Source organism: Bidens hawaiensis, unplaced genomic scaffold (genome assembly GCF_021521415.1).
Source record: "Bidens hawaiensis isolate Kalapana, Puna unplaced genomic scaffold, B.hawaiensis_p1.1 tig00067486_1, whole genome shotgun sequence".
Lineage (NCBI taxonomy): Eukaryota > Viridiplantae > Streptophyta > Magnoliopsida > Asterales > Asteraceae > Bidens > Bidens hawaiensis.
The window spans coordinates 1-12117 of NW_027501964.1; the positions used below are offsets into that span (position 1 = coordinate 1).

Sequence of the window (12117 nt, forward strand, 5' to 3'; positions counted from 1 at the left end):
AATTAAAATAGTATTATTTATGATAACCGTTGTAAATTAAAAGTAATAATAAATTAATGCAATATTTAATCCTCGTCTAGAACATACCCGATCATCACTGAATTACCTATCTAGTTTTAGATTCATCGTTGAAATTATATTTAATCCCACAATTATTCTTTAATAGGATATCTTGTCGGTATTTCCCTAAAAGCTTGATCTACCTTATCATTCTTGTTGAATCATTGTCTCTTGCCTAATATTCGAGGTGAGTAACACATTCCCCTATTTTACTTGTTTTCAAATGTTTTGGGGACATATGCGAAAATCGTATTTCTCTTGTATACTTATACACAAAACTGCAACTTTGTCTTATGTGTTAACAACTTATACTTTACTTGTTTATGTGCTTATATGCTTTCGCATTCGGAGAGGTCCAACATAATCTCAGTCAAGTATGATCATACGCCAGTCGTTATAGCTTTGTGCTTCTCGACATCTCAGTTATACTTGCTCATTTGGTTAATTTGTTATACTCATATGACTTGTTGAAAATACTTATTTTTCTATATGAACCTTTAAACTGGTGTGTTGCTCACTCAACCTTGTGTTGACAAAACTTCTTTATTTTCAACGCATATGCAGGTTATCGTTTGATGTGAAGTACAAGATTACTTAAAGATTTATGTTAGAATGATTTATATTGAAACAATGAATTTTCATGATTTTGATTTATTTGATGTTTTGTTTATTTTGGATTTTTGTAATGAATATTGGTGTTATTTCAATTTAATAAATAGATATTTAAAATTAAAATGTTTGCATGATAGTAACCTTGCGAGTAGTGACAATCAGTTCGCGCCTCGGCATTTCCACCGTAGGTTGGGGTGTGACAGTGGGCCACGGTCCAACTGACCAAGAATGACAGTTTACACCGTACCGTGAGCTTTGGGAGACCGTGGAGACCACTGTGGCCCATGGTGGTCACCGTGGGCCACGTTCCGAGAGCTGTAACTTCCGTTTTTCTTTGTTTTAATCTGTTTTTGATTGTCTTTTTAGATATCTATCATTTGGAGACGACCTAGAGGCGATTTTTGGTTCCAAGAACATTATTGTGAGTGTAGTAATCATTAGAGACTTGATTTTGATTCTTATTCATGATTTAATTGAAGGAATGATGAACCGAATTATGCTCGGCTAAATCCCTTTGTGTTTTCCCTCGGATTGTAAGGTTTATTTATTAATGTTTGATTGAATGCTTATGCAATTTTTGAGATAATAGTTTGATCTTATTGATTTCATTGTTATGGTGTTTATGAATTGATTGATAGATTGTTAGTTTGTTGAGTTCGTGTTCTAAACCGTCAGTTCTTGGTGCTATAAGCAATCGAGATTAATCGGGAGGGATTCGGGGTTGGATAAACTAATTGATATTTGAGTGATTACCTTGCGTTTATAATCCAAGTACTTAGTCTTCAATTATCACAATCGTTCGTATAAGCACGAACTATATCTTTATAGTTCATCTCAGATTAAACATTTACTTTAACAGTCATAGAAACTTGAAACCGAGGGAAGACATATTTTCTCATATTGTTTAAAACTCATTAAAGTGTTTTTAGTTCTTTTTGTTAATCAAGCCAATCAAACAAATCTTTGAATTTTTTCTGCATTTAGTTTAATATAGTTAAATTACAAAGCTACTCAGTAACACATTTTCCACAAACTCTATGTGTTCGATACCCACTTACCGCTATCTAATTAATTGTATTTGGTTTATTTTTGAGTGAGTCTTCGACCTCACGTCAGCGGGCACTTTTGCTTGTTTAATAAAATATGAAAGTTGAGTGACTTAATTGGACACCTTTTAAACTTGAGTGACCTAATTTGAACACTTTTGAAACTTGACTAATATTTTATGAAATTGCCCCGTTTATTTTAATATGGTTATGAGTGATCATGTATAATTTAAATGATCTATATAATATATATAAACGAAAACATAAAAATATATGTGTCGCGATGTGGCCGCTCCCCTTTTTTGGAGTCACTAAATTTGCTTGACTTTTAAATGGAGGCTTCTCATGCATTTGACCCGAATTCACGGGCATAAGCCTCATCAAACCCAGATATTTCTTAAACGGGTTATAACATCTCATTAAATAAAAAACTAATCTAACCAAATATTGGATATAAAAATCCTATAAAGTATGGGATATATTAAAAATTAATATCTGATTTATTTAAAAAAAAATATACGTTTGATTTGTATATATAAAACAAAAAACTAGCAAAGACAAATGGCATACATATACTCCTACACTCAAGATTAACAAACATACGTTTGATTTTATTTTTTCCCTTTTAGATTTAACCCGATATATTCCTTTTATGTGTAACCATATAAAGTAGGGTAGATACTAAAAATTTATATATGATTTATTTAAATATATATATATATATATTATTTATAATTAAAAAACCAATTTTATAGTAAAAAAATAAACGGGTACTGGGTCTCATCAAACCCATATACTTTTAAACCGGCTTATAACATCTCATTTATTTGTGAAACAATTTATCATCAAACAATAAGTATATTATTAAATTTCATACAATAAAAATAATAAAAATTCAAAAAATAAATAATAGAAACAAATAAATATAAAACAACCCCCATAATACGGGGGATAAAAACTAGTTATACATATAGATAAAAGATATAATATAATAATCTCTATTATACAATAACGAATGCGACAACAATATCCCTGCATTTCATAAACATACAAACCCTAAATCAAACTTTCCTCCACCATCAATCTCATCCTCCTCCGTCAGTCCATCTCCACCGTCCACCACTCGCCGACATCGACAATACACTGTCACCATCACTAGCGTTGACGACGAGTGTCTGACAACTTGCCGGAAAACCGCAGCTCTGCCCATATTTGTTCACAAGTTTGTTTTAAGCAATTATTTTTGCAATTGATTAATTAAACTTCGAAATTGATCAAATTAATCATCAATTCATCCAAACAAAAACATATGGATCTTCAATTGAATCAATTTTTGACCTAAGCGTAACTAGGTTTCCTTAAGAGTATGAGCGTTTTCTTGAAATCAATCTATTATATCACCATCAAATGATATCGAAATCATCAATCTATATGTAATTAATCTTCAATTCATCCAAACAAATAGATCTGGATCTTCAATTGAATCAATTTTTTACATGAGTGTAACTGGGGTTCTTTGAGCGTATGAGCGTTTTTGTTTTTCGATTGAGCGTTTTGTGTTTTGGCTTGAGTGTGATTCGTATACGTTAAGGATTATTGTATGATAACCTAACTATATAAATATATATGAGAAATTAGACGTAGAATATTTTTAAAAAGAGAATAAATTCTATGAATAATCGTATATGTTGATTGAATTATATGAATGAGGATGATGATTCCACTATAAATACTCTAAATGACTCGCAACCCATGGATTTTGTAAACCGATGAGTTGTTGCATTTAAATTTCCAAGAACCTTTTAGTTTGTCAAGGTGTCTCTTGAAATATCAAGAGAAGTACTTCATTTCTCTATTCTATTCAGTTTCATATACTTTGTAACTTTTATTATATATTTCTTTGAAGATGACGGATAGAACTGTAATTGGTATTGATCTTGGAACAACATATTCTTGTGTAGCAGCTTGGTTTGATAAGCACAACCGTGTTGAGATCATTCCTAATCAACAACGTAACAAAATTACTCCTTCATGTGTTGCTTGGGATGGCATGCAAATTCTCGTAGGTGAGGCTGCAAAAAATCAGATTGGCAGGAACCCTAAAAACACTGTTTCTGGTAAGTTTCTTTTTTACTATATATAAACAATTTTCATCCCCTACGAATCAAAATTTTGTTTTTAGTAGGATTGCTGGGTAAGGCTATAGACGAACCGAATGAGATGAAGCCTTGTTCATATTCGTTCGTTTGACATTATACTTGCTCACGAACAGTTCATGAACGCCAACCGTCATGACCCAATGAACGGATCACGAACGCAAATGAACATTTAATATTTAAGAAAAATAAAAACAATATTCTTAATCCAAAACATTGAACATAATCATTGTAATTAAATATAAAGTTAAGCGCTGGAAATAATAATAATAATAATAATAATAATAATAATAATCATCATCATCTCCCAATCGGCAGTTTTATTATGATAATGTCAACAAAGCACAAAGTAGAGATGTTATTCATAAAAGCAAGACTTTATAAAACAAACCTTAAGGAAACGAACTTAAAATGAACAATTAAATTATAAAATTTAAATGTCAGGTTGTATACAAATAAAATATTATAAAAAAATAAAACAAACTTTAACTAAGCAAAAAAACAAAAGAACTTAAACAAACACAAATGAACACATTACCGAACATTCGCGAATACATATGAACGAACGTATGCAAAAGGGGGTTGTGGTGCAACTTAATCGTTTGGATGTTTTCAAGTAGTATAACATTTAATAATAAAAAATAGTAATATATTTTTTGAAGGTTTGTGTTTCTTTCAAATAATGTACAGATGTTAAACGTTTAATGGGCGCCAGATTCAGTGATGGTATAGTGCAGAAAGACATTGGTAGTAGACCTTTTAAGGTAATTCAAGGATCTGATGAGAAGCCAATCATAGTGTTTGAACATGAGTCAGAAGAAAGGAAATTCACACCGGAGGAAATATCGTCGTTGATTCTAAGAGACTTGAAAGAGGCTGCTGAAGCATTCCTTGGAACAACAGTTACTGTTGCGGTCATAACTGTTCCTGCATATTTTAACGACAAGCAACGCCAGGCGACCATGGATGCCGGCGTATTAGCGGGCCTTAAGGTCATACGATTGGTTAATGAGCCAAAAACAGCAGCAATCGCCTATGGTTTAGACAAGAGTGCTGATGTAAACTGTCCTGAAGAGAAAAATGTGTTGATATTTGATATGGGTGGAGGAACCTTTGATGTGTTGCTTCTAACGATCACCAAGGCTGGTAACATTACTGTTAAAGCCGTGGGCGGTGATACTTGGGTGGGGAAACTTTTGACCAGTTGATGGTAAATCATTGTGTTGAAATCTTTAAAAAGAAAGAAAAGAAAGACGTGAGTGAGAATGCGAGAGCAATGATGAGGCTGAAAATTGGTTGCGAGAAAGCAAAGAGGGATTTGTCGTCGATAATACAAACGCCAGTCGAAATTGATTTCTTGCACGAGGGTGTTGATTTCACAATGAAATTTAGCAGGGCAAATTTTGAGGAGATGAATGCTGGTTTCTTCAACAAGTGTGTTAAGCATGTGGAGAATTGTTTGCGAGATGGAAATATGCACAAGAAGGATGCTAATGATGTGGTTATTGTCGGTGGGTCGACAAGGATTCCCAAGGTCCAACAAATGCTTGTGGAGTATTTTGATGGAAAACCACTTTGCAAGAACATTAATGCTGATGAAGCTGTCGCTTACGGTGCTGCGGTGTTGGCTGCAAACTTAAGTGGCTATGGGAAAAAGAAGGTGAAAGATTTCATACTCTCAGATGTAACCCCTCTTTCTCTTGGCATCAAGTCCGCTAATGGTGTAAATAATATGTTTGTTGTGATCCCCAAGAACACACCCATACCAACCGTCAAGGAGAAGGTTGGTTGTACACAAAATGACAACCAAGTATGTGGGGTAATTGATGTATATCAGGGTGAGGGCAAATCTACCAAAGAAAACATCTTTCTTGACACGTTTAAGCTTCATGGCGTTCCAGCAGCCCCTAAAGGTGAACAAGAGTTCAAGGTTTGCTTTAACATTGATGCTAAGAGTTTTTTACCAAAATGGGTGAGGGGGGGAAATTTATTTACCACAATGGGTGATTTGAAAAGTATTTACTAAAATAGGTTTTTTTTTTTCTTAAGTTACCATTTCTCACTCCTAATCTTATTAATTAATAATAACTTCTATTTAAAAACATCAAAAAATGAATTAGAAAACTAATGAAACTTACATTCTTTATTAAAAATTACGTAATAAGAATAAAAATTCACAAATTATCTTTATAGAATGGTCCAGATATATGTTAACACAACAAAGTATTTTATTATTGAAAATTTTATAACTATATAAGTAGTGTTAATCTTCAATATATAATAAATTTAACTAGTCATTATTATATTATATGTAGTTATTATTATATTTTTAATCACTAGTTATAATTAATTAGATCTTATCACTAGTTATTGGGTATACATAGGTCATAATTTCTGCTAATTTCCTATAGAATAGATTTATCAATTATAAATACGTACTCATATCATACACAAAATATTAAAAACACCTTTTTTTTGAAAGAAACAGAAATAGTAGGTTAAAAAAACATAAAAATGAATACCAATACCAACTCCGATAATACCGATACCGGCACGATGGTACCGGCGTTGTTTGGTCGGAATCGGTTTAGTTAGTTCGTTGTTATTACTAGTACGGTGTCAACACTTGTAAGACTTACTATAAAAAGAATATAAAGCTTTTGTTTAACTCGGTTTTGTTAACTAAACAAAAATGTCAATATTAAAAATAGTTCTCAACACACTATTTTTGTTATAAGCTTTTGGAATACATATAAAGAAATCGAGATGAAAAAACAAAGTATGCTTTAATATTTTTTTAATTCTATTTTTTATGTTTCTGGACGATTCTATAAAGATAATTTCTGAATTCTTATTTCACGTAAGTTTTTAATTATGAATGTAAGTTTTCATTATTTTTTAAATTCACTTTTTAATGTTTTAAAATAGAAACTATTAACTAATAAGATTAGGAGTGAGAAGTGGCAACTTAAGAAAAAAACCTATTTTGGTAAATACTTTTCAAATCACCCATTTTGGTAAATAAATTTTCCCCCTCGCCCATTTTGGTAAAAAAAACTCTTGATGCTAATGGTATTCTGACTGTTTTGGCTGAGGTGATATCCACTGGTGCTAAACGAAGCATCACAATTACTAAGAGTGGAGATTTGTGCAAGGAGAAGGTGAAAAGGATTTAGAAATCAGAAACAACATTAGATCATTAATGGTGATTCTTTTGCAAGGTATTTCCTAACTCCCCAGCTGAAGTTTATGTTGCCTTTGTGAACAACTACAATCATTAACATTCCAGTCTTTTGCAAGGTTTTATTTTAGTTTGTTGCAATCCATATTTGAGCCTATATATCCTTTTGAAATGGTCACAGTGGCTTCTAACTTACATGCTATCAGCACTCTAAAATCATTTTGCAAATGTTTTGAACATTTATGCTGTTACTGAAATGATTCAACATCTTATCCCTCTTATCTATATGCTTTTTATATCATGTGTTGTAGCATAATTGTAGGGTTTACCCACCACCTACTCAACTTTCCACTTTATTAATTAGTTGAAGGCAAAATTACTCTACTATAATATTTTAGATTAGTGGTTAACTAAGGAGACGGTTATCCCGTGCTTCACGACGGGTAACCGTTTAACATACATTTTTTATAGCTAATAATCCAGCCATTACAACAGTTTTTAGAACAACTTTCTTTTGTGTTTAGGCCACACGTGGCGATGGCGAATTAGCCATTATAACATTTAGGAAATTACATTAGCAAATTTTAAACTACATTAGCAAAATAAACTTTTAAAACTTATTGGTTTCGATGCACTCACTATTGTAAACGAAAGAGAACCAAAAATTTATAGTTGTAAATTAACCAAAAAGGTATTGAAACGTGTCGTTTCGTTGATTGTTATCATTTAATGTCCAAACTCGTGCTACCAAACCCACGTGCTGTAAGCCTGTAACGGGTGCCTAATGAAAAAATATATAAAGTGTTCAATTTACTAGTTAATTAAATATATGAGTTAATTAATTAAAAAAAATAATGAATTAAAACAAATTATAGAAAAGAAATACAAATAAAAAGCTTAAGGAGTTTCCTGCAATATTGAAACTTCTGTGGCAAATTTTCAAAAGTAAGAAAGCTTTATGGTTGATTCATTTCATTAACAGATCAGATATATAATTGATCATGAAAAGCCTTAGGAACAAACATGTTAAGTTTGTAAGATTTAGGATACCTTTTTGTTTTCATTTACTGAATTCCCTCCTAGTTGTGCCTTTCTAAAATCTCTACCTTTGTAAATTACTTACATTTAGTTTGAAACATTAAGAATTTCTATCGGTTCCGGGTTGTTGATATTTGAACGAGATCAAAAGCGTTCGTTAAATAGCAAAGTAACTTGGGGTTTGAGTGATAGAGACTCTAGCATTACGAGCAACACCGATTTTTTAATGTTGAAGTTTGTATTGATATAACATCACACGACTAAATGTTGGTTTGGCAAAGACAAACTAACGAAATTAGATTTTCATCTCATACAGCTCCTCAAAGGTCACAACATATTGATCCGGGAAGAAAGCACAAATGAAACGAACAAACCCAATAATGCACCACAATCTCTTAGCGTTTGTGAACATTCTCAATTTGTTTACAATGAAACACCGCATAATTAGATCAATTTCAAGCGATTGTTTTAAGTTACATAAAATGTATTCTTAGTCTTGACGAGTCTTTACAATGAATGTCGTTAAAGCTGAGAGTACACTGAAAGATTTTAAAAAACATTCAAGATAAATATGCAACTAGATATGATTCACTCTTTTTTGTCTTTGATTCAAAATCTTCTAAGTGTTTGTGATATAGTTATTATATATTGCAAACACAGTTTCTCCAATGATTTGGTAATTTGATTCTTAACCAGATTTATTGCTTAGATTCTATCATTTAGGATCTTTAAATTTGACTCAAGTGTTTTAACTTTGTAGTAGTCAACATAAAAAAAAGGTATAACTTAATTTGGACCGAACAACACGTACAAGGGTTTTCTACTTTTCATCTGGTTGACGAATGGTCAATGTGCTATGTGACTTTACACTTGGAAAATGTTATCCGCGAGGTCAGGTTAATAACACGCATCAATTTTTTTTTAATTTTTTATATTTATTTATTTATTTATTTAATTATTTTCCATTCATTGTATTTAAAAGTGAGGTTAATGTCCTTGTTAGTGTGAATAAATGGAAAGATTATTATACAGAAGGAAGGCAATACTGTGAAATGTGAATATAAGTAGTTTTTTAAGCATTTAAGCTTAGTGCACATTTAAAAAAAATAAAACGAACAAGATTGAAGTTCATTTATGTTTATTATAAATCCAATAAATGTGTTTAAAGCATGATATATTGGGATACACAAAGTGCCAAATATCCATACACACGTGTCAAAACGTAGATAAAAAAACATAGTATAAGCTTTTGGCCGCGTTATGGGGGTATAACGTCGGGGATACCCCCACCCCCGGCCGTTCTGGATTGTTTTTTTGTCCGGCGTTTTACGCATAACGCTAAAATAAAAAAATTCAAATTCTATCTCCAACTGACATAATACCGTTTAAAAAAAATAAAATAAAATAAAAAAATTATTTTCTATATATTAACCAACTTCATCCCCAATCAAAACTCATCAAATTTATAAATCTTTCTTTCTACTATATATTTCTTCACACCAACTTCCCTGTAAATGGATTCTCCTACTTCTATATATAATCAGTTTTTCGGGGCCGACCGACAAGCCGAAGACGACGCAGAGGAAGAGGCGGTTATGAGTGCGATTGTGCTCGCGACAACTTATATGAGTTATGTTAGCTCTCCTCCACCTCCCGTTTCAAAAAGAGCATATATCGAACGAGATCGTACCGAAGCCAGCAACCGGTAGATGGCGGATTACTTCGGCAACTCGCCGAGATACAAGAACTCGAAGACCTTTAGGCGTCGCTTTCAGATGTCTAAAAATTTATTTATGGGCATTACCAATGATTTGAAGCGTGAGCTTAATTACTTTAAGCAAAAGCCGGACAGTCGAGGGACGCTAGGATTCACGGCTATTCAGAAGGTTATGTCAGCCGTACGCGTGCTCGCCTACGGAAACACGGCCGACATCAAAGATGAGTATTTAAAGATGGCCGATAAAACAACTCGGGACACCTTGGAGTATTTTGTTTACGGTATGTTTCATTTTTTAAATAACTTTATCACTTGTTTACTTTAATCAATTATTTTATAAAAGTTGTGTAAAATATAGGAATATTGAAACTATATGGACCACATTATATGAGAGAGCCCAACTGGAACGATCTACAACGTCTTTACAAGGCCCATACAAGGGTGCATGGTTTACCCGGCATGATAGGGAGTGTAGATTGCATGCATTGGGAATGGGCTAATTGTCCAACTGCATGGCGAGGCCAATACACACGAGGTGACCAAAAGGGATCACCGGTCAGCCTTCAAGCGATTGCTTCATACGTTCCTTTGAATTTGGTCGGCATTCTATCGTGTTCCCGGTTCCAACAATGACATAACCGTCTTAGAACAGTCGTCTGTGATGGAGAGTTACATATCTGGGACCGTTCCCGTCACTTCTTTTTGGGCTAACGATAACTTCTACCATCATGGGTACTATCTGGGTGATGGAATATAACCAGAGTATGTGATAATCGTGAAAACATTCAGAGACCCGTTGGATGAAAAAAGACAGTATTTTAAGAAAGTACAAGAGTCTCGAGAAATGATATCGAGAGATGTTTTGGGGTTCTTCAACAACGCTGACATTTTGTTAAAAATTCTTGTCGTCTATGGTCTTTAGAAAGAATAAAATGTGCTATGTATGCGTGTATCATAATGTATAGCATGATCATCGAGGACGAGGAAAGAGCAATATGCCCAACTTTCATACCAGACTCGGATCCACCACGAAATCCAGCAAGTATGGAGCAAAGACTCGAGGATTTTGTGCGGTCAAGAGAGATACATAACGCACTAAAGGGGGATTTGGTCCAACATCATTGGATGAATCGGCGTTTGCCTGGTGAAAATGAGAATCAAAACAAGGGAAACAATGAAGATGACGATGAAGAAGACGACAACGAGAGCGAAGGCGATGAAGATGACGAAGGTGAAGACGATGGAGACGGGTAGTTTTTTTATTTTTATTTTAATGTAATATTTATTTAATAAAATATTATTGTTATTTGATTATTCTTAATAAAAAAGTTAGAAAAAAACTAAAAAATGTAAAAATGAATGGGCGCCACGTGGCGCATAACGTCTAGGGGTGGAAAGTTATAACTACACCCTATTTTTGTAAAAAACCATAACTCTGACTGGCCGCCACGTGGCGTATAACGCCGCCACGTGGCGTATAACGCCCAGGGGTGGGACTTTATGACTACACATGGTCTAATAATACGGTCATTGGTTATTAATACACTTTGAGTTATTCAAACATCTTTTGACTCTGTATGATAGTATAGATCTTATACTATCGTATGAGATTCAGAAATTTTCAGCTTTTGTCAGTTACCCAGGGACCGGCGAGATTCGATTTCATATAAAAGTATATGTAACACCTCGGCTTTAGCGGAATGCGCCCGGGTGTGACGTACAGATTGCCCAAAACACATGTGACACTATTAAGTGACAATAACATCATTAATTCATTCAAATCCCAAGTACACAAGTGTTCAATAAGACAAATATAAATGAAAGACAATAAAACACATCTTCTTTTTTTATTCTTTAAATAACCTAACTTCTAGTGTCTTTCGCCATTTCATCCTCTAATGTAAGCGCCTGTAGCATATATATAAAATAAAGTCAACTAATTGAATAGTTGGTGAGTTCACACAATTTAAATAATATATAAAAACCATACAATTTCATTAAAACTTGTGAAAAACACATAAGAGTTCTTTACACTAGAATCAATGGTCCATGAGTGTAAAGAATAAATTAAGGTCTTTTCTAGTTGGGATTGTGCACCAACGTAATCAGATCGGAGTCCCTTTTTCACTAGAAACAATGGTCCTGAGTGCAAAGGGGGGCATATGATCATACTTATCAAAGAAAAATCCATGCACGTAAAATTTGAGCAAGTAGCAAGTAAACACACAAGTCCATGTAACGAATTGTAGTTTGTAATAATAAAAGAAATTGAATTGTTGATAGGATATATATGTTACCCCCAAAATA

At 33.1% G+C, this 12117-nt stretch overlaps 1 pseudogene across 1 annotated transcript; it reads left to right on the forward strand.

Moving 5' to 3' along the window:
• The first annotated feature begins 3542 nt into the window (after positions 1–3542).
• LOC143604984 (heat shock cognate 70 kDa protein-like) lies at positions 3543–9802 on the forward strand (annotated as a pseudogene). The gene is made up of 3 exons (XR_013148414.1): positions 3543–3835; positions 4565–5846; positions 9638–9802. The product of XR_013148414.1 is annotated as a heat shock cognate 70 kDa protein-like (transcript).
• The last annotated feature ends 2315 nt before the right edge of the window (positions 9803–12117 follow it).